Below are 23,221 nucleotides of genomic sequence, written 5' to 3'. Positions count from 1 at the left end.
CTGGTTCCCGGCCAGCTCTAGCTAAGGCTGCTTAAATTCATAAACAGGGGAAGGCCCTGGAATCGTAGCTAACCATGCATTAACCTTTTAACTTCAACTGACAGGACGAGGGAGGGAAAGGGAAACAAACCTAGAATCTTGGCTTCCTGGTTTTGTAAATGGGAGTTTGACTTTGATCCTGCTTCGTGTTGAGAACTTATTAACTCGAGAAGGGGTTTTTTTTTAAACCGCCTAGGCAGAAGTTGCTGTTCTGTCTTGATGAATTGTATACGACTTGCTGACTAGTGTGACAGAGGCTTTAATTTAGAGGCAGCATTACAACCGAGTGGCTCTCAAGGTTAAGGCCCAGTGGTACTTGGCCTGGGCTACCTCTGCAGCTGGCATTGAGGAATGTTGTAGCAATGTACTATGTACTGCAGAAGGCTTTAGAATCGTTTATTTTGATGGCAGATAATTCTTCTGTCAAGCAAATGGACCTAAAACTGAGTCAGTGGGGTTGAAATGTTTCTTGTGGATGTGCAGTATAGTGTGTTTAAAACGATTAATGATTAGAAAGATTAATTTTTCAGTAATTTGAAAGCTGAAAGCTACTTCTAGACCCAGTTGCATGGCTTAGATGTGGCTAAGACTCGAGCAGTATTTGATAAGCATAGAATGGGGTTACCTACATGTAGCGTAAACTCTGAGGGGCCTGTAACCCAAACAAGTACCACTGTATTCATCATATGCCCTACCACATTTCAGAAGTGGCCTGGCTTGCAGTGACATGTACTTATGCAGATTAAACAATGTTTGTTAGTTGCTTTTCAAATTCATTATACTGCTTTTGTGTATTTTTTTAAAGCTGTTGGAAGAAATCCTGTTTGGATGAGTTACGTTGCACATGCATTGATCTTTATAGCTTCTTGTCCCAGATAACTATGTAACCAAATTTGGTAGCAGGCTAGATGGTTTTCTGGGATTTGGTGATGGCTTTGAAACGCTGAATTTCAAGAGAGTATCTTAAAAGGTTACTGAAGATGTTTTTCTTTAGCGCAGCTTCAAATAGTCATCTTTAAGCTAAAATGTATAGTGTAATTGTATATAGCTAAATTATAAAAGGAATAAAGAGTTAATGTGGATCCATAGGTAAATGAAATGAGTACAGACAGTCTGTATATGAAAGTGTGTCTGAACATAAACAAGGTGATGGGGCCATGTGGAATACTCTCTAAAACGATGCTTTTCATTTTGTTTTTATTTTTGTAGCTGTGATCCTATGATTGCAGCCAAATACAATTGTGTGACCCCCCTGAAGATAAAGAATGATGATACACCTATGGAGAGCCCACCTCGGTTGTGACCCTGTTTCGGGTCCCGATCCACAGTCTGCGGAGCTGTGCCCTAAGATATCAATAGTTGAACACTTCAGTTATTTGCAAGACTGGGGATTGGAAACACAGGTTTAGTCTCTTCTTGGCAAAGTGGAAGCCTGGATGAGTCTGGTAGCTTAGGTCACTTAGAGGCCCTTTTACTAAAGCTTAGCACTCACTAAATGCTAAGAAGCCCGTTTTATACCTATGAGCTTCTCAACATTTAGCTCTTGCTAAGCTTTAGTAGAAAGTCCCTTAGTCAGATCTCCATGGTGGGCAAGAAAATGAACTTTCTACTAAAGAATGGATTGTAGAGTGTTCTGAATCTAGCAAATTACAGTATTTGAGGTAGTATGGATTCAGTAGAGGCATTGTGAAACAAATCTGTTCATTTTCTTTAAATGGGTGAGCAAGAAAACAGAATAGGGAGTGCTGGATTTGGTGAATTATTTCAGTAAGGCCTTTGCTGTCGCGCACACACACAAGAGGCTCAAACCTGCAAGGAAGCTTGCGATACAAACCTAAAGGCTCCGCCCTTTCTGACTCGCCTCACCCCATGCTTGGAATAAACTCCCTGAGCCCATACGCCAGGCCCCCTCCCTGCCCATCTTCAAATCCTTACTCAAAGCCCACCTCTTCAATGTCGCCTTCGGCACCTAACCACTATACCTCTATTCAGGAAATCTAGACTGCCCCAACTTGACATTTCTTTCTTTAGATTCTAAGCTCCTTTGAGCAGGGACTGTCCTTCTTTGTTAAACTGTACAGCACTGCGTAACCCTAGTAGCGCTCTAGAAATGTTAAGTAGTAGTAGTAGTGATGATAGGTGTGGTCAGGTGAGGAAGGAGATAAGAAGGTGATATTGCAGGGATCAGCCCTGGAGCCAGTTGTATCCCATGTGTTTTTTAGTGTGATGATGTAGAAAGGGTAGAATGGAATGTATGTATCTTGCAGATGGTTTAGGGTGGATACTCCAGTGAGGAGTGTAAAAGGAGAGGGTATATATAGGGTATCTTGCGAAGAAAGTGAAATAAAAGGCATGATGATTGAAGTTGAGTGCAAAATTATATAGAAAATATAGGGGAAAATAAAATCTCTTATTAAAAAAAAAAAAAAAGTCAACATACAAGTAAATTCAAAGAACAGATTTTGATATGAATTGGAAGTAATCAACAAAAACTGAAGATGTTAACCTGTCCTTCCTTGGTCTTACCAGATTTCAATGAGCTGTAACTCTTTAGAAAGCCCCAGAACTATAGCTGTGCAATATGAACATTTGAAAAATGATTTTATTTTTGTGATGTTTATGCATTTATGCTGGCAGAGAAAGGAATGTGATTAGACATGTCACTTACCTGATACAAACTGCAGAATTGATAAAAGCACCAGATGTGACTTTGCCACTTAAGTAGTCATGCCAACAGTAACAAAAGTGTTCCAGTGAGATCTTAAATGAAATAATAGTAAAGGGTGATGTTGATCCATGGTAGGATGATCACCTGCTGATGGATTTGAAAGACTTTTTGCCTCTTTTCTTCTGCCAGTGGCAGAGAACCCAGAGCGGGATTTCTGTGACAGGCCTCTGCTTTCCTGTGCTGGCCATGGGTTTTGTCATTCGACGTTCACACTGCCCACAGGCTGGATTCGGAGCTCACCATTCCATGTGTCCCAGGGAGCCAGACTACATGGCCCACAGCCATGGACCGTTGCAGCACAATGCTGGGCTAAAACAAGTGGGGGAAGATGTAAAGTACTGGCAGACATTTTTGGTAGTTTACTGTTGGGGGAATTCTGTGCAGCACAGAATTTGTTCTGCCCAGGCACTGACATCTGCAGCTCTCCTCAAGCCTACTACTACTATTTAGCATTTCTATAGCGCTACAAGGCGTACGCAGCGCTTCAAAAACATAGAAGAAAGACAGTCCCTGCTCAAAGAGCTATGTAATAAAAGTGAGCCAAGTATAGGACAATCAAGCCATTGTGACATCACTGATGAGGTTGGCTCTTATTGGTGGCCTGAGGCATTATGACATCACAATATTAGCTCTGGTTACAAGAGACTACTACTACTACTATTTAGCATTTCTATAGCGCTACAAGGCGTACGCAGCGCTTCAAAAACATAGAAGAAAGACAGTCCCTGCTCAAAGAGCTTACAATCTAGTAGACAAAAAAAAAAGTAAATAAAAATAAAGTAAGCAAATCAATTAATGTGTACAGGAAGACTCTCCTCAAGCCCTGTCCTTTCCCCTTACAAAGGTAGCGCAGCAAAAACATTGCTCCTTTCAAACTGCTGCTCTCATATCGTCTCCTACCCCTAGTCACAAGCACACAAAGCCAGAACACATACATACAAAGGAATTAAAGTTTATTCTGTGAGACATGCTTTGCTTTTTAACCAGGAACCCCTTCTGCCGCCACAGTCCCTATCACTGCTGAACTAGCTCTTATTCAGAAGTGTATTACATTTTCCACTGCGAATGGCTTTTCAGCCAAACTGGCAGTATATACATTGTTGTGTTTTGTTTTTTTCTTAAGTGAAATTTTCTTTGTAAGTTTTACTGTGAAACCTAGAGGTTCTTTTACCAAACCGCGCTAAAAACTGGCTGTTGCTGGTTGTCGGTGTGTGGGTGTTTTCATGCGCTATGGCCACTTTTAGCATGGCAGTAAAATGGTTACCGTGCTATATTTTATTGTAATGTCCATGCACTAATTTCCCCATTAGTGTGTGGCCATTACTGCAGGAGCCCTTACCTCCACCTCTTTAGGTTGAAATTTTAGAAAGTGGGCTCTCATATGTATGTGCCTGTTCTGTTCATAAATGCCTACAACACTAGCACCTGTATAAGTGTACGCTTACCCGCAAAAGTACCAGCAGGATACGTCAGCATTATTTTGTGAAGGCACTCCTAGCTTATACTGTATATAAATTCAAGGGAGTGTATACATAGGCAGGGCTCCCAGAGTACTGTAAGCTATACACATCCCTATTGCATTTACTGGTTTAACTGCAGCAGCGTAAATGTTAAGTTTGCTATTACAGGGTTACACTAGTATTCTATAATGCAAACTGGGCACCCAAGTGCTATCTTGGAGCACCTAAATGGGGTATCTGGTTGTAGAATTGTCCCCATAATTGTTTAGACATATTATACTTGGTTTAATTTTATTATCTGCTCCAAACCAAAGGAATATTTGTGGTCTACTCCTTTTCAACTGTCTTTCTTTTTCAAGTCAGATATGTACAGAGGATATACATGCATGCACACAAACTTTGGCAAATGTTTGATTTGAGATGCCTCTCATGCTTTCCACACCCATTTGGCAGTTGTACCATGCTGGCTGAAAATTTAAGTTTTTCCTTTATCGAAAGGGTTAGGACATCTGTTGTAGTTGGTGATTCGATCATTACGCATGTAGATAGCTGGTGGACGTGAGGGTCGCCCGGCCAATTGCCTGCTTGGTGCAATGTTGGCGGACCTTGCGTGTCAACTAGATAGGATCTTAGTGCTGGGGAGGAGCTGGCTGTCTTGGTACATGTGGGTACCAGTGACATAAGAAAATGTGGGAGGGTGGTTCTGGAAGCTAAATTTAGGTTCTTAAGCAGAAAGCTGAAGTCCAGATCCTCCAGGGTTGCATTTTCAGAAATGCATCCCTTTCTATGTGCAGGACCCAAGAGGCAGGCAGTGCTCTGAAGTCTCAATGTCTGCTTGAGAGATTTAGATTTGTTAGGAACTGGGCAATATTCTTGGAAAGGGGGAGTTCCGAAAGGATGGATTCCACCTTAACTGGATGAAACCAGGCTGCTGGCGCTAACTTTTAAGAAGGAGAGAGAGCAGTTTTTTAAACTAACTAGAATGGGGGGGGGGGGGGGGAGAAGCTGACAGTCGCCCAGGAGCACATGGTTTGGTATGGAGTATCGTTGAAGGATACCATTGAAACGGGACATTAAGGGAATCCCAGAAGAGAGGTTTCAACAGTGCTGAAAGAAAACCAGGTGTGTTTAAGGAGAGAGCAGAATAAAGGGTGCACATTATCTCCGTCAACGTCTAAGATGCAAGGGAAAAACACAATTAAAGTGCCTGTATACAAATGCTAGAAGCCTAAAAAATAAGATGGGAGAGTTAAGAGTATATAGCACCAAATGATGATTTAAATATAATAGGCATCTCAGAGACTTGGTGGATAGAGGACAATCAGTGGGACACTGTGTTAACTGGGTACAAATTGTATTGTGATGATAGGATCAGATTGGAGGGGGGTTGCACTATATGTTAGAGGGAATTGAATCAAATAAACATTCCACATGAAACAGATAGTAGTGTGGTATCATTATGGCTAGAAATTCCACATGTGAAGGGAAGAAGTATTCATGTAGGGCTCCTGACAGATGTTTAAAAGCTGGCAAACTGGGTGACAGTATAATGGGTGATTTCAATTACCCCAACCTTGACTGGATAAATGTTACATCAGGGAGTGCCAGGGAGATAACATTTTTAGATGTGCTAAACCACTGCTTCTTGGAGCAAATGGTCCAGGAACTAACGAGGGGGTGCCGTTTTAGATGTAGTCCTTGGTGGCATACAGGACATAGTACTAGAGGTAACGGTGCTGGGTTCCTTGGTAAACAGTGGTCATAACATGATTAAGTTTGAACTATCTGGAATGAAGCCACAAAGAAAATCTACTGTTGCTGCATTTAATTTTCGAAAGGGCGACTGTAATAAAATGAGAAAAATGGTTTAAAACAAGGTTAAAAGGATCGGCTGCAAAGGGTGGGACACTAAATCAGGCACGGACATTGTTCAAAAATAATATTTTGGACGCGCAGACCAGATCCATTTCACATATTTACAAAGGTGGAAAGAAGAGGAAATGACAGCTAGCATGGTTAAAAGGAATTGAAAGAGGCTGTTTCAGCCAAAAGAGAGTCTTTCAAAGAATGGAAAAAGGACCCAAGTGAAGAAAATAAGAAGCAACATAAGCACTGGCAAGTTAGATGCAAAGCATTGATAAAGAAGGCTAAAAGAGAATATGAAAAGGAATTTGCCGCGGAGGGTGAAACTCAGTTACAACTTTTTCAGGTGCATGAGAAGCAGAAAGCCTGTGAGTGAATCCATGGGACTGTTAAAACACGGAGCAAAAGGGGCACTCAGGGAGGAGGAAGTGACGTCACGGTACTTGATGGTTGCCTAAATTGATAGCTGTTACGCTTCCCTACCTTCAGTAACTGAATCCGTCACCATCTGAATTGCAACCGGCTCTTCTTTTGTCAGTGCAGCCTGGAAGTTCGGGCGCCATGAGTCAGTCTTCATCATCACTTCGCAGGGAGGGAGAGCGGCACTCTGCCCGGCAGTCTGGTAAGGGCCTCCATCACCACGTGTCGCCGGCTCCCATTCGCTCCCTCCGACTTTGACTCTTCACCATCCCAGGCAGAAGCGCATGCTGTGCCTCCCCAGCGGGGAATCTCACAAGATCAAGCTAAATGCCTGAAAGGCATTCGGGCTGATATCAAGACATCTAAGGAGGAAATTCTCAAGTGCATGGACGCCATTAGCACTGATCTCTGAGAATTGGGTGGACATGTGCAACTCGAGGAGCACTCAACAGATTGTTAATACAGGCTCCTGTCTCAGGCACGTTACTACCCAATATGAAGAGCTGCAATATAAGGTTGATGACTTAGAGAACCGGGAGCGCTGCAACAACCTCCGGTTTTGCGGTGTTACCGAACCTGGGGGCAGTGAAGATGTACCTACAGTGGTGAAGGTGATATGTGTAAAACTGTTAGAAGCAGGCACTGAAGTAAGTGACATCGTGATTGAAAGAGCTTACAGGGCTCTGGGGAAACTGGTGGATCATCGACCCCGTGATATTACTACTACTAATTGACATTTCTAAAGCTCTACTATTGTAGTGTGGTTTGCATCCTACGCCTTTAAAAGAACGTTTGTTGCAACGTGCTCGCCAGGTGTCTTCGGTGGAATATAATGAAGCTAAGGTTTTGGTCTACCAGGACCTATCTTAATTTACATTGTCTCAGCGATGTGCTTTGAAGCCCGTTTTGGAAATCCTGATTAAAGAAAAGGTTGCTTATCGTTGGACATTTCCTTTTGCTCTTTTACTATTAATGGGAAACAGCATCAAGTACGTCAACTAGCTGAAGCGTGGAAGATTCTCCAGGACGCTGGACTCTCAGCTACAGTGGCTCCTTCGACAAAAGCAAAACTTCAGAACTGGAAGAGAGTTTCTTACAAGGATAAGAAAAATTCTGTACCTGCTTGAATCTGTGTGCATTGCTTTTAGACAGGATATGTGCGTATAGGCTTTTCTGTTTGCTACTCTGCTATTAGTTTATAGTATGTTAAATGAGGAGAAATGGTGACGAGTTGGACGACGGACTATATGTGGCTGGATGTTGAGGGGTTTTCTGCGATTTATAAGGGTGGGTGGGTTAAGAGTGCAGGGAGGGGATTTGGGTGGTGTGTCTGGTGCTGTGGTTTACCTTTCTTCAGTCTCACACTCAGAGGTCTATGTGGACATCTGATTGGTGTTCTATAGGGTGTGAGATTGGGGGAGGGGTTCAGGGTTTGGGGTCTCTAGGCGGAGTGATTTTAATAATTGGTATATAACTTTGGAGGTTTCTAATATCTTTGCTGTTTGCTACCTCTTCTTTACTTTATTTGTCAAATGTGTGCTGATTTGAAGATTCTGACATCATTAAGGGTTTAAACTCTCCTCAGAAGCGTCAAAAGCTATTTAAGGAACTTTTGCATTACAAACTTTGGGTGGTTTTCTTACAGGATGGAACTCCTCTTGTATGAGGAAATGCTGAAAAGGTTAGGGCTCTTCAGCTTGGAAAACAGATGGATGAGGGGAGATACAATGAGGTCTACTAAATCCTGAGTGGTGTAGCATGAGTAGAAGTAAATTCGATTTTGTACTCATTCCAAAATAACAAAGACTAGGGGACACTCGAGGAAGTTACATGGAAATACTTACAAACAAATAGGAGGAAATTTTTTTTTTTTTTTTTTTGCACTCAACAAACAGTTAAGCTCTGGAGCTCTTGGCCGGAGGATGTAGTGACAGTGGTTAGTGTATCTGGATTTAAGAAAGGTTCCTGGAGGAAAAGCCATAGTCTTCTGTTGAGACACACACATAGGGAAGCCACTGCTTGTCCTGGGATTGGTAACGTGAAATGTTGCCGCTATTTGGGTTTCTGCGAGGTACTTGTGACCTGGGTTGGAAACAGGATACTGGGCTAGATGGACCATTGGTTTTACGCAGTATGGCTATTCTTATGTTCTTATGTCCAGGCTGTATCATTCTGTCTGAGAGGTGTAAATTCCTTCCTGCCAGCAGAGAGAAATAGAGAAACTGTTCTTTCCCAGTGACATCACCTGCTGGTACTGGTAGGAAAGTGTCTGTATTTCTCTATCTTCACCAGAGGGTGGATTGTTCAGGCTGGTGCTCCTGGTCCCTGGTCTAGCTCCCAGCAGTGCAGGCTTGTTGTCTCTCAGTTTGATCAAGTCTAATAGCTGGCTCCCAGGTTTCCAGATAGACATACCACACCTAGTTGTGCGCTGAGGTTGTCTCCACTGTCCTCAGTCATCCCTTGTGGATGACAACTGTGTGAAGCTTATGGCTGCACCCCATGGGGCCCTTCCATAGGTAGTGAGGGTCCCTCATCTCCCCTTCTATCCTCTCCCATCTGCTGCTTTTGCACTTTTTTGGGTGCTCCCTGGTCTAGCTTTTTCTTTGCATAGAGAGTTAAGCTGTGTTTAAAAAACAAAACAAAACAGAAGCTTCTTTCACAACCTTAGAGAGGGAGCGCACAGCCAGAGGGAAGGTAGCAGGGGGACAGCAGGAATGCTGGAATCCCAGGCTACAGTGGACCATGGGAGCCAAACAATGCTGGGGAGACCCACAAAAGTTTTGGTGGGGGTGGACTCAACATTTTGGAGATGCAGAGGAACTGCTCTTGGACCTTGCTTCACCCCATCCCTCTCCTTGTAAACCATCTAGGTACTCTACTCATAGTGATGGGCAGTCTATCAAATGAGAAGTAAAGCTGGAAACTTGGAGGAGGTGCATTCGTCCATCATTTGCCTTTTTTTGGCGGGAAGAGCTTTTCCACCTGATTGATTCAGTGTCAGAGGCTCTTGGTCTCTCCAAAGCCCAGTCAGCTATCTTGTCTGAGGATGACCCCATTTTGGAAAGTCTGTTGGGGCCCCTGAAACGTTTTCTGTTTCATGAAGCCCTTTTCCATATAATTGTGGTGGAGTGGGTGCCCCTGGGGGGGGGGTCCAAGATTCTGAACTCATTGTAACCTTTTTCCCTTGAGGAGGTGGACAGGTTTTGGAGTTACTCCAAAGTGGATGCCCTGGCCCTGGGCATGGCAATGATGATAAATACTGTTCTTATGCAGAGTAGCTCAGCTGTCAAGTATCTTCACAAAAGGAAGGTGGAGCAACAGTTTCAGCTCTGCATTTCCACCAGTGTTGCTAGTGTGCAGGTTGTTATTTGTGAGGCAAGGGCTATATTGTGTGTATTGCAGGAGTTGCCTGAAACCCCTGAAGTCTCTCATCTGGAGTCAGAGGCTGACATCCTGTATGATGTGGTGCTTCCGCTCACCGTGTGGTGGGCCATAGGTTGCTTTGGCTCCTCAGTCAGCTGCCCTTTCAGGGATAATTGCTTTTTTTGGGAGGATTTGGAGAAGTTATGGATGTGGGAAAGGTGTGACCTTTCTAGCTGTTTGAATTGCACCAGAAGAATTCTCTGCAGGCCCCAGTGGCTAAGAGCACCTCATGGGGCGGGGTCATTTTCAGTTGGGCGGCTTTGGGTTCCTTTTGGAGGCTCAAGAAAGACAGGGGACTCGGCCTCTGGTGCAGCTTGCGGTCCCAGATCTGCCCAGTGAGGGTGTGCCGGTTCCCTTCCCTTGATGGCTCACTTAGGTGGCAGATCGTTTCTTTTCTGTCACAAGTAGGCTTACATCACCTCTGATCAGAGGGTTCTTGAAGTGATCGAGCTTGGCTAGAACTGTCCTGTCCAGTGCCCGACGACATCTTCATGGTATCTCCCTGTGGCTCGGTGGTAAAGGCGACTAATGGTCAAGTTTATGTTGCAGCAGCACCTGGAGCTGAGAATGGTGGAGCCCGTTCCGCTTGCAGAGCAGATGTGGGGGTTGGCACTGAACATTAAAGGTTCAGCTGGTGTCTCTTTCCTGTTTTCATGACAAGATTTTGAGTCTCTCCTTTGCCACTCATGGAGGGATATTTCTCAATTTTTGAAAGAGGTCTCTTTTATGTGCAACCCCCTGTTGACTTCTCATCCATCCTGGGATTTGAATTTGGTGCTGAATGTTCTTCCTAGTACTCCTGTTTAGCCCCTCAAGTTGGCCTTAACCTTACTATGAAAACAGTTTTCCTGGTGAGAATTTTGTCAGTCAGGAGGGTTTTGGAGCTTCAGGCCCTGTTGTGTTGGGACCCCTATATATCTTTCTCAGAGGATTCTTTGTCCACCCACACTGTTCCGTCTTTTCTTCCTAAGGTGATCTCCCCTTTCCATTTAAAACAAGAGGTCTGTCTGCCCTCCTTTGTTGATGGAGGAGGTCTGTCTGCCCTCCTTTGATGGTGGTTTGGATTCCACCTCCAGGAGGCTTCACAAATTGGACATAACACAGGTTCTGCTATGATACGTCAGATAATCTTTTTGCCCTGTTCCATTGCCCCAGGCTTCCATTGCATGATGGATCAAAGTGGCCATTGAGGCTACTTAAATTTGCAAGAACAAGAGTGCCCTGCTGCGTTAAGGGCTTGCTTAACTCGGGCACAAATAACCACCTGGATGACATCTAAGTGGTATATAATACTGAAATGAATGAATGAATTGCTTTGTGTAATATTGCAGACTGTATGTGCTAGTCAGAGCCTGTTTGTACTGGAAGGATGTCAGGGGGTCTTGTTTTCCTCTGCCCAGTGAGCTTTGCTTGGGTACATTCCGTTAGGATAATGCCCGTCAGGATAGTGCAGCCAGGACAGATAAGGAAGATGAAATTTTAGTCATGTGTTAATTTCCTTTCCTTTAGTCAGTCTGCATCATCTTGAGAACCTTCCATGAAAGAGTGTGGCTAATGGTACTCATTGGGTTCTCCTGTCTTTCTTTCCAGTGTTTCAAAGAACCAAAAAAAAAAGAATAAAATAAAAGTATGATTTCTTAAAGCTACAGCACTTACGGAAACAATACTTAATGGAAAAATAGGTCAACTGATAGCAGAACACAGGTTTTGTAAATAGCATATTATAACCTGATTATATAGCATTGGGAGATGTTGTTACAGGGATAGTCTGATAATTTATCCATCACAAACCAACTTAACCGTATTAAACATATTTGACATTTTGTAGTTCAAATTTTCTTTATAAATGTAGATTAATCAAATTGGGGCCCTTGACTGAAAAGCAGCTGGTCTTAAAAAATTCCTAGAACGTTATGGAAGAATTTTTTTGACTTGGTGGGCAAAACAGGTCCTGTGACCCATCTGTGGCTTTTTTTCTTCTGCTGTAAGCTAGCTTTTTTTTTTTCCCCTTTAGCAACATTAATATAAAAATTGCTAATCTAAACGACCTCTGGTTCTAGTCACATATTCTGTTTTTAAATCTTGTCTGCCTTGCCTGCTGTAATTGTTTACGTTTACTCAATATCACTTCTCTCTATTCCAGTGGTTGTCAATCAGTGTGTCTGGACACGGTGTCACGCAGAGCTAGGCGGTGCATCATTAATAAAAATTTGGCAGCATGCTTGTGCTTTTCTTAACAGCTATGTCTGTAGCAGCAGGTAATCAGGTTTTTGGCATTTCCATAACTGGTCTTTAGTTCTGCCACCAGCTCCAACTGGAAATCTTGCAGATGGTCACACTTATGTTGCAGCACCTCCTGGAGCTGAGAACGGTGTAGCCCAGGGGTAGGCAACTCCGGTCCTCAAGAGCCGCAGCCAGGTCAGGTTTTCAGGATATCCACAATGAATATGCAGAAGATAGATTTGCATACCATGGAGGCAGTGCTTGCAAATCTATTTCCTGCATATTCATTGTGGATATCCTGAAAACCTGACCTGGCTGCGCCTCTCGAGGACTGGAATTGCCTACCTCTGGTGTAGCCTGTTCATCATGCAGAGCAGAGGTGGGGGCAGTATTCCATTTATTTTGTGGTCCCAAAGAAAGGCCTCCGCACCACCTGTGCAGCCACCACCACCACCATTGTGTCTGTATTTTCCTTGCATCAGTGTCAGCAGCAATGAAATGATATATAGGTTTTTAAATTTTGTTCAGCTGCAAATTGTACTGTTAAGTATGTCAAAACAGAAGGAAGGTTGAGAACCACTGCTCTGTGCTTACTGGTCTCTCTTGACTGCACAAAATTCCTAGTGGAATGAAATTAGTTACTGTGGATACTGTTAGCAGCTAAGGTTTGCTGGTTTGTGCAGCTAGACGCTGCAGTTTTTTTTTTTCTTTCTTTTAGAAAAGTTGTTGCAGCATTTGAGTAACTTATCAGTCACAGTAATAGGCTTTGGACTCCAACAACCTTTTGTTTCTGCTTTATGCTGGCCTTAGAGCAGTTGGGACATGCAGTCAGGGCACAAGGCAGGGCTGAGTCTGCAATTGTGGTAAACTGTGCTAGTGCATAAATTTGGCAGCACCTATGGGGAGCTCGATACAAGTCCAGTACGATAAGGAACAGAGTAAAGAAACCATGATTACTTGAACACTTTATGGTAGTGTATGTAATTGGTTAGTTCTGCATCCCCAGCCTTTTCTTTTGATTTAGACACTGCCCAAAAGGCAAATATTGGAATTTTTATATTAGTCAAATTGAGAGTAAAAGCATTAGATGTAGAAAAATCTCTGGATAAGTTGAGTACTAGCCCAGATGTTTTAAAATAAAAAAAGCCACATACCAAAGAGGTTTAAATTTTTTTTTTCTTTAACTTGCTCTACTCTTGGCCTGTCTACTTGCTTCCTTTGTTTCTCCTCCAGCTTCTCCTAGTTGGTGGTGCAGCAGCTGATCCCCCACACCACAAGGCTTTTAAAAATTTGACATCAAATATCCTTCTTAGGGATGAAAAAAATTTAGCAGCTGGGAGAGATGCTACTGGCTGTGAGAGGGACAGGACCAAAGAAGCTTCTGTCAGGAGCTTAAGCCCAGGTTAGGGAGTAGCTACTAATGGTGATGAGAGCCCCTATCAGCAGTTCTTAGTGTCCAGCTGCAGCAGTCTGCTCAAATGGTTTGTAGTCACTTCCTACCAGCAGATGGCGGTAGTGAAATTGATTTCTTCTTGTAACTTCACCAGTATAAGGGCTCGTGGCCTCTGGGAAAACTCCATTTCCTCTACCTGCAGTAGATGGTAGGTTTCAAGTTTCCTTATTTGATATCCCGCTTAAGGGGAGATCAAAATAGATATAGTATAGAGAGAAAATAGAAAAGTTGACAATCGTATTAGAGAAAAAAAATTAGACTTTTGTCTTGCTCTGAACCTTGTGCACTGCTTAGACTATCTTAAAAACTGTAAAATCTCTTATTGGTATTTGATTGTTTACTACTGGTCTTGGTAGAAATTAGATATTTACTAGTAGCACTTCTGCTTTTTTTGGTATTTTGTATTATCTCTTCTGCCCCTTCCCTCACCTTTTTTTCTACCCATGGGTGCAGCAGTTACCTCGTCTGGTAGGCAGGGTCTGTTTCAAAGCAGAGTTGTAGTAAGGTGTTTTAATAAAATCAGCATTGGAGACTGGTTTCTCAACTAACACATTTTACAGATTTTGGCTTCTTTAGGGCCTACCCACCCCGAGGGAGACACTTCCTATATAGTCTGCCTAATCCACTACCTGTCTCTTTCAGTTCTATCTAAATTGCAGCCAGACTTGAGAGAAAACCTTTGCTGATTGAGGTTAATTTTGAGCTATCTGCCTTTTTTTTTTAATCAGGTGCTCTTCCTGATTTATATATACAGGGTTTTCCTTTCTTTAATATATACATATGCAAAGCAAGGTTTACTGTTTAGTTTACATACCACTCAAAATTGTTAGCAGCGTTAGTATTGTTTGGAAAGATAATGAAAAGTCACTAAGTTTTTAATATTTACCTATTAATAGAGACCAGTTTTATTTCTGGACCTATAATTAGTAAGTTTAATCCCTTGAATTAAGCTTACAAAGCAAACACACTACACATTAGATATATCAAACACATTTCTAAAGCCTGAAAGGATAAGAAAGTACATAGAACTACACCCATAGAGGGAATCTGAACAGTTCTTATATCTCACATTAAAATAACTATCTGCTTCTTGTAACTTACAGACTCTGGGTGAAGGTAAAAATAGGGTTGGGACTTGGTGGGGCTTTTTCTATCCATAGATACACAAAGTTCCTACAGTTAAAGTATGGTTAAGAAACATTGTGCTCCCAAAGCTTCCTCTTCCATTACAGATTCTGCCTCTGTCCAGACGGAATACTTGATTCAAGGTGAGGGACTGGGTTCATGTGCAAGATGTATGCACGTTGAATCCCTCATGAAAGAAGTACATGAACTATGAGAGGAAGTGGGAAGACTAAGAAGTACCTGAGAACCAGAAATCCACCTTGAGGCATCAAGGATCTCCAGGAAAAGGGAAGAAGGTGTGTTGAAAGAGGACAGCTAGACACAAATCATCAGGTCCTGCAAAATCATCTCCCCCAACTCCCATCTGTTGAACTGAAGAACTAGTTTGTAGCCCTGGAGGTAGGAGAGCTGAAAATATCTCACAAACAGGAGGAAATAAAGCAAAAAAAAAAAAAAAAAAATTTTTACAAAACTGCTGGATCAGTGGTCATGAAGAAAAAAAGGTAGTGGTGATTTTCTTGTGACTGGTACAGAGGCGCCCATCTGCCAACCAGACCTGAAGTCCAGGGAGGCATGCTGTCTGCTTGGTGCCAAGATTCGAGATGTAGCAGAAAGTTTGTAGTCCACTCAGGATGTTGAGGTCCACATCAATCTCGAGCTGCTGGCCATTTGGAACACTCAAAAGGCTTTCGGAAATTGACTCCAGAACCAGATTGTTCTCATTCAGACAGACAGCCAGATTCCAATGTTTTATATCAACAAGCGGGGGGGGGGGGGGGGGGGGGGGGGGGGGGGGGGGGGGGGTTGGGTTATGGTATCCTACCCTTTGTGTCAGGAAGAGGTGGGCATGTGTCAATAGGGTTGTACATCACGGTATGGACATCCAAGCAACTTACCTGCCTGGCAACAACTGCCTGGTGGACACATTAAATAGGATATTGCAACCACACTACTACTACTACTTAGCATTTCTATAGCGCTGCCAGGGTTACGCAGCGCTGTACAAGTTTAAACATGGGGAAGGACAGTCCCTGCTCAAGAGAGCTTACAATCTAAAGGTCTAGTGGTCTCTCAACATGGGCATAGCCCAGAACATCTTCCAAGAGTAGAGCACATCTCAACAACAAAGTCCCTCAGTTTTGCTCCATGCTCTGGTCACACCACAGACTAGTGTCAGATGCCTTTTTCCTGCATTGGGGACAAGGACTACTGTATGCATATCCTCTCATACCTCTTATATAGAAGACTTTTGCTGAAACTCAGGCAAGACCAGGGCACCATGATTCTGATCGCTGTTTACTGGTCGTGGGCAATCTGGTTTCTCCTTTTGGAGTTGTCTTCTGAAGATCTATGGAGATTGGCCTGTTTTCTGACCCTCAAAACATAGAGCGAGTTTCCTTTCTGCCTCCCAGCCTCCAATCTCTGACCCTCAGATTGCCTGAGGGTGTCTCCCCTATCTTGCTGGCTTCCAGGAAAGATTCCACTAAGAGATGTTACTCTTTTTTAATTGGAGAAGAAGGTTTGCCGTCTGATGTGAGGGCAAGGCCTTCACAAAAACTACTTGACTATCTCTTGCGCCTTTCTGAGTTTAAAAACCAACTCTGTAAGGGTTCATCTCAGTGCAGTTGGTGCATATCACCTTGTGGGAGGCGAGTCCATCTCTGTATAGCCTTTAGTTGTTTGCTTAATGAGAGGTTTGTTAGTGAAGCCCCCTATCAAATGTAGTCCATGCCCAGCTGATGAAAGCTCCTTTTGAGCCTCTGGATTCCGGTCATTTGAAGTTTTTGACCTGGAAAGTTGTGTTTCTTGTGTCAGTCACTTCAGCTCGCAGAGTTGGTGAGCTACAGGCCCTGGTATCTCATCCACTATATATTAAATTTCATTACATAGTAACATAGTAGATGACGGCAGAAAAAGACCTGCACGGTCCATCCAGTCTGCCCAAGAAATGTGCCACTTTTTTGTGTATACCTTACCTTGATTTGTACTTGTCTTTTTCAGGGCACAGACCGTACAAGTCTGCCCAGCACTATCCCCGCCTCCCAACCACCAGCTCCGCGGCTCTGTTATCCAATCTCGGCTAAGCTCCTGAGGATCCATTTCTTCTGAACAGGATTCCTTTATGTTTATCCCACACATATTTGAATTCCGTTACCGTTTTCATCTCCACCACCTCCCGCGGGAGGGCATTCCAAGCATCCACCACTCTCTCCGTGAAAAAATACTTCCTGACATTTTTCTTGTCTGCCCCCCTTTGAATCTCATTTCATGTCCTCATCGTTCCACCGCCTTCGTATCTCCGGAAAAGGTTCGTTTGCGGATTAATACCTTTCAAATATTTGAATGTCTGTATCATATCACCCCTGTTTCTCCTTTCCTCCAGGGTATACATGTTCAGGTCAGCAAGTCTTTCCTCATATGTATTTTAACGCAAATCCCATACCATTCTCGTAGCTTTTCTTTGCACCGCTTCAATTCTTCTTACATCCTTAGCAAGATAAGGCCTCCAAAACTGAACACAATACTCCAGATGGGGCCTCACCAACGACTTATACAGGGGCATCAACACTTCCTTTCTTCTGCTGGTCACACCTCTTTCTATACAGCCTAGCAATCTTCTAGCTATGGCCACTGCCTTGTCACACTGTTTCATTGCCTTCAAATTCTCAGATACTATCACCCCAAGATCCCTCTCCCCGTCCGTACCTATCAGACTCTCGCCGCCTAACACATACGTCTCCCGTGGATTTCTGAAAAAAACTTTTCATGTTCAATCTTGGAGGCAGGTTAGGGACACAGAGCAGTGATGTTTGAGTGATTAACGTATTAAACTCAATTATGCGGAGTGATGGTTAATACGCACAACTGAGCACTGTACTATTCATCAGTATATTGATTATGTATGTGAGTTAGAAGTACTTGAAGAGCATGTGAAAAAAAATCTAAAAAATTAAACAAGGGTTTCTATTTTGAAAGCAAATTGATTGATTCATGAAACCAGGACAGAATTAGTTACCCCAGATATTTTGTATTGATTGAATTTTAATTGCCAAACCTTAGACCATTCTTCTAGCGTCTTCAGATCCTTTTTCATGTTTTCTACTCCCTCCTGGGTGTCCACTGTGTTACAGATCTTAGTATCATCCGCAAATAGGCAAACTTTACCTTCTAACCCTTCGGCAAGGTCACTCACAAATATATTGAACAGAATCGGCCCCAGCACTGATCCTTGAGGCACTCCACTACTCACCTTTCCCTCCTCCGAGCGAACTCCATTCACCACCACCCTCTGTCCGTCAATCAGTTCCTAATCCAGTTCACCACTTCGGGTCCTATCTGCAGCCCATCCAGTTTATTTAAAAGCCTTCTGTGGGGAACCGTGTCAAAAGCTTTGCTGAAATCTAAGTAGATTACGTCCATTGCTCGTCCCTGATTCAGTTCTCCTGTCACCCAATCAAAGAACTCAATAAGATTCGTTTGGCACGATTTCCCTTTGGTAAAACCATGTTGTCTCGGATCTTGCAACTTATTGGCTTCCAGGAAATTCACTTTCCTTTCCTTCAGCATTGCTTCCATTACTTTTCCAATAACCGAAGTGAGGCTTACCGGCCTGTAGTTTCCAGCTTCTTCCCTATCACCACTTTTGTGAAGAGGGACCACCTCCGCCGTTCTCCAATCCCTCGGAACCTCTCCCGTCTCTAAGGATTTATTAAACAAATCTTTAAGAGGACCCGCCAGAACCTCTCTGAGCTCCCTCAACATCCTGGAGTGGATCCCGTCCGGTCCCATGACTTTGTCCACCTTTAGCTTTACAAGTTGTTCATACACACTCTCTTTTGTAAATGATGCCGTATCTGCTCCATTTTCATTTGTACTTTTTCCAGTCCATCGTGGTCCTGCTCCAGGATTTTCTTCTGTGAAAACAGAACAGAAGTATCTATTTAGCAAATTTGTTTTATCTTCATCACTATCTACATAGCGGTTCTCAGTAACTTTTAGTCTCACAATTCCCTTTTTAGTCATTCTCCTTTCACTAATATACCTGAAGAAATGTTTGTCACCCCTCTTTACATTTCTAGCCATTTGTTCTTCCGCTTGCACTTTCGCCAGACGTATCTCTCTCTTGGCTTCTTTCAGTTTCATCCGGTATTCCTCCCCGTGTTCCTGTTCTTGAGTTTTTGTGTATTTCTGGAATGGCAACTCTTTAGCCTTTATTTTCTCAGCCACTTGTTTAGAGAACCATATCGGTTTCCTTTTCTCTTGCTTTTATTTGCTTTCTTACATAAAGGTTCGTGGCCTTATTTATAGCTTCTTTCAGCCTTGACCACTGTCCTTCCACTTCCTGTACTTCCTCCCAGCCCATCTCCTTCCTCAGGTATTCCCCCATTTTAGTAAAGTCAGCACGCTTGAAATCCAGGACTTTGAGTTTTGAGTGGCCGCCCTCCACTCCACAACAAAGTAGTCCTCCACACTCACCTTAAGTTCCTTCTTAAGGTAGTGTCTGAGTTCCATCTTAACCAATCAGTTGTTCTGCCAACATTTTGGTCACAAAATCTCATGCCCATCCTGACGAAAGTGTACTGCATTCTTTAGACTGCAAGCAAGCCTAGCCTTCTATGTGGAGCAGACTTAAGCCCATAGACAGTCCACCCAGCCTTTGTTTCTTTGACCCCAACAGATTAGGGGTGGCCATTGGCAAACATACAGTTTCAGATTGTATAGTGGATAGCTTCTCCTTTGCTTATGCCCAGGCTGGGCTGACTCTTGAGGGCCATGTCACGGCTCACAATGTCAGAGCCATGGCTGCGTTGGTATTCCACTTGAGATTAGCCTCCATAGAGGAGATTTGCAAGGCTGCGACGTAGTCTTCAGTCCACACATTCATACCTCGCTACTGTCTGGATCAGGATAGCCAGTGCGACAGTCAGTTTGGACAGGCATTTCTGCAGAATCTGTTCAGTGTCTAGAATCCAGCTCCTTCCTCCTAGGCCCCACTTTTTTATTTTCTGTTGTTCTGTTCAGGCTGCACTTACAGAGCTAGTATATCTATAGTTTTAGGTTGATTGTCGTTTTAGTTTCAAAGTTTTGAGACCCAGTAATCCTGGCTTTCTTGTTTTCAGTGAGCCTGGTAGAGCTAGGTATTCTTCCATGTGAGAATAAGAAAGCCTGCTTGTCCTCGGAGAAAGCAAAACTACTTACCTGAAGCTGCTGTTCCATGAGGTCAGCAGGCTGATCATTCTCACATACCCTCCCACCTTCCTAGGAGTTGAATTTAGTTATAGGCATTTTGCTTTTTCACCCAACTGGAGGACCTGCACGTGTATGTAGGGTGGGATGCTGCTAGAACTTTCTTCTTCTTTACTCGCTAGTCAGCATCTGCACTAGACTCCGTCAGATGAGATCACCCACATCTGAGAATAATAGGCCTGCTGTCCTCGGAGAGCACAAGCTACAGATAAGTTTCTTTGCTTTATCTGAGTTTTAGGAAAAACTTAAAAGCTTTTGTTTTTTCACAAATTTGGCCATTCAAGTTAATTACTAATTATTATATATTCTTTTTTTTTTTTTTTTAGTGTACCAAATTACAGTTTTATTGTTTTGTGATGTAATTCCTGAATGTAGTGGTTTGGTTTCTTGTTGATGTAAACCGCCCAGAGCTGTTCAGGTAGAGGCAGAATAAGAAGACATGATATAACTAGGGCTGCACGTTAAATTGCGATTAATGCCGCAACCAACGCATTAGTTACGTGCAATTTAAAAACTTAATCGTGATTGGCTGCCCTTCCTGCATGCATGCACACCAAGTTGGCACATCCATTTTATTTTTAAGAGTCATTATTGTGATTTCATCTTTGCTTATGACGTAAAATGTTGAATAAGGATATTTAGCCTCACCCAGTGGCTGCTGTGTTAGCCACCTGAGTGTCGCTTTAAGCTGTTTGGAAAGAATGTGTAAAAGTGAAACAAAATTTTTATAAGGTAAGGCCTTGCTAAAATGTGACTTACGTCCCTTCCCTTGCAGCATTCTCCCCAAAAGTTTTTGTCGGCTGGGTGGCACGAAGGAATAGTCGAGTGAGGGAGAGGGAGTACTGTGTGATATTATAATATTTTCTGTTAAGATAGCCAGGTGGTATGCCCTTCAAAAGGTCCTGGAAAGAACACTGGCTTAATTAGATGCTGCATGATTGTATTTCAAAAGATGTCCCTGCTTGGTAAAGAAGGATTTTATTATGTTAGAGAACCGGCATAAGTGTTAGTTGTTACTGTTAACAAATGTGAAAGGCTGCAATTTACATTTTAACCAGAGTGCTTCTGTAGCAAGGCAGTAGATGGGTGCAATGCCTCGGTGTGCTTTCACTAAGGTGCACAAACAAATTAGTGTACGTTAAGTGCCGTGCAGCCCATAGGTATACAGTGAGCTGTATGGCCTCCTAGTAATCAGTTCATTCACTGCCTAGATGCTGTATAGTCCCATCCCTTTCCCCTGGGGATGGGAAAACTCTTCAGTTCTAGAGGCTGGAATAAGAGAGACAATCAGACTTAGGTGTGAGCGCAACCAGTAAAAATCTTTATTGGTATTTCACTAAGCCAATACAAAATAATTGTTCTCTCTGGAGCAGGTTGTCACCCAGTAGCCAGACGCACAGACTGAATAACAAAATTTGCTGAGCAAAACTTTATCAGTTTTTTCATTTATATACTGTTATAAGTTTCATTTCTCCTAAATCATGTGATTTCTCCTAGTCTAACTTCTTAGTCCCTATAAGGAATTTCCTGTTTTCTTCCATTACACATATATGGTAATATTCCGTTATTTTGTACATGTATACAAAAATGGCAATTTCCTCTATTCTATCATCTTCTCCTGCTTGTGTTCACATGCACACGTGGAGGGGCATTTTCGAAAGGGACGTCCAAGATTTGATTTGGACATCCTCGCAAAACGGCCTGATCCAGGGGCGGGGAAACCCGTATTTTCGAAACAAGATGGACGTCCATCTTTCGTTTCAATAATATGGTCAGGGATGTCCAAATCCTGAAATTTGGTCGTCCCTAGATTTGGACGTCCCTAGACATGGACGTTTCTGATTTTCGGCGATTTTCGAAAACAAGGACGTCCATCTCAGAAACGACTAAATGCAAGCCATTTGGTCGTGGGAGGAGCCAACATTTCTAGTGCACTGGTCCCCTGACATGCAAGGACACCAACCGGGCACCCTAGGGGACACTGCACTAGACTTCATAAATTGCTCCCAGGTACATAACTCCCCTTACCTTGTGCTGAGCCCCCCTAAAACCCACTACCCCCAACTGTACAACACTACAATATCCCTTATGGGTGAAGGGGGACACCTAGATTTGGGGACAGTGGGTTTTGGAGGGCTGGCTGTTTCCTCCACAAACGTAACAGGTAGGGGGGAATGGGCCTGGGTCCGCCTGTCTGAAGTGCACTGCACCCACTAAAACTGTTCCAGGAACCTGCATACTGCCGTGATGGACCTGAGTATGACATCTGAGGCTGGCAATCAATATTTTGAAAGATATTTTTTGAGGGTGGGAGGGGGTTAGTGACCACTGGGGGAGTAGGTCATCCCCGATTCCCTCCAGTGGTCATCTGGTCATTTCGGGCACCTTTTTGTTGGTCATAATAAAAAAAAAACGTGACCAGGTGAAAACGTCCAAGTGTTCGTCAGGGACGTCCCAACCAAAACTGCGCTTACTAAAGTCTCCAGTGACCTATTACTGGCTAAATCCAGAGGTCTCTATTCCATCCTTATTCTTCTTGATCTTTCCGCTGCTTTTGACACTGTTGATCACAGCATACTTCTCGATACCCTGTCCTCACTTGGATTCCAGGGCTCCGTCCTTTCCTGGTTCTCTTCCTACCTCTCCCTCCGCACCTTTAGTGTTCACTCTGGTGGATCCTCTTCTACTTCTATCCCTCTGCTTGTCGGCATACCTCAGGGTTCTGTTCTTGGTCCCCTCCTCTTTCTATCTACACTTCTTCCCTTGGTTCATTAATCTCATCCCATGGCTTTTCCTACCATCTCTATGCTGATGACTCCCAAATCTACCTTTCTACCCCTGATATCTCACCTTGCATCCAAACCAAAGTTTCAGCGTGCTTGTCTGACATTGCTGATGTCTCAACGCCACCTGAAATTAAACATGACCAAATCCGAGCTTCTCATTTTCCCCCCCAAACCCACCTCCCCACTCCCCCCGTTTTCTATTTCTGTTGATGGCTCTCTCTTTCTCCCTGTCTCCTCAGTTCGAAACCTTGGGGTCATCTTTGACTCTTCTCTCTCCTTCTCTGCTCATATCCAGCAGATCGCCAAGACCTGTCGTTTCTTTCTTTACAACATCCGTAAAATCCGCCCCTTTCTTTCCGAGCACTCTACCAAAACCCTCATCCACACCCTTGTCACCTCTCGTTTAGACTACTGCAATCTGCTTCTTGCTGGCCTCCCACTTAGTCACCTCTCC

General features: G+C 43.4%; 1 protein-coding gene across 3 annotated transcripts in view; it reads left to right on the top strand.

Moving 5' to 3' along the window:
• The window catches only part of NUMA1 (nuclear mitotic apparatus protein 1), a 213,694-nt gene that overhangs the window by 26,326 nt on the left and 164,147 nt on the right, over nucleotides 1-23,221 (top strand). The window lies entirely within an intron of this gene.

This window comes from Microcaecilia unicolor, chromosome 4 (assembly GCF_901765095.1).
Source record: "Microcaecilia unicolor chromosome 4, aMicUni1.1, whole genome shotgun sequence".
Taxonomy (NCBI): domain Eukaryota; kingdom Metazoa; phylum Chordata; class Amphibia; order Gymnophiona; family Siphonopidae; genus Microcaecilia; species Microcaecilia unicolor.
This window is presented reverse-complemented; position numbering and strand designations above follow the sequence as displayed.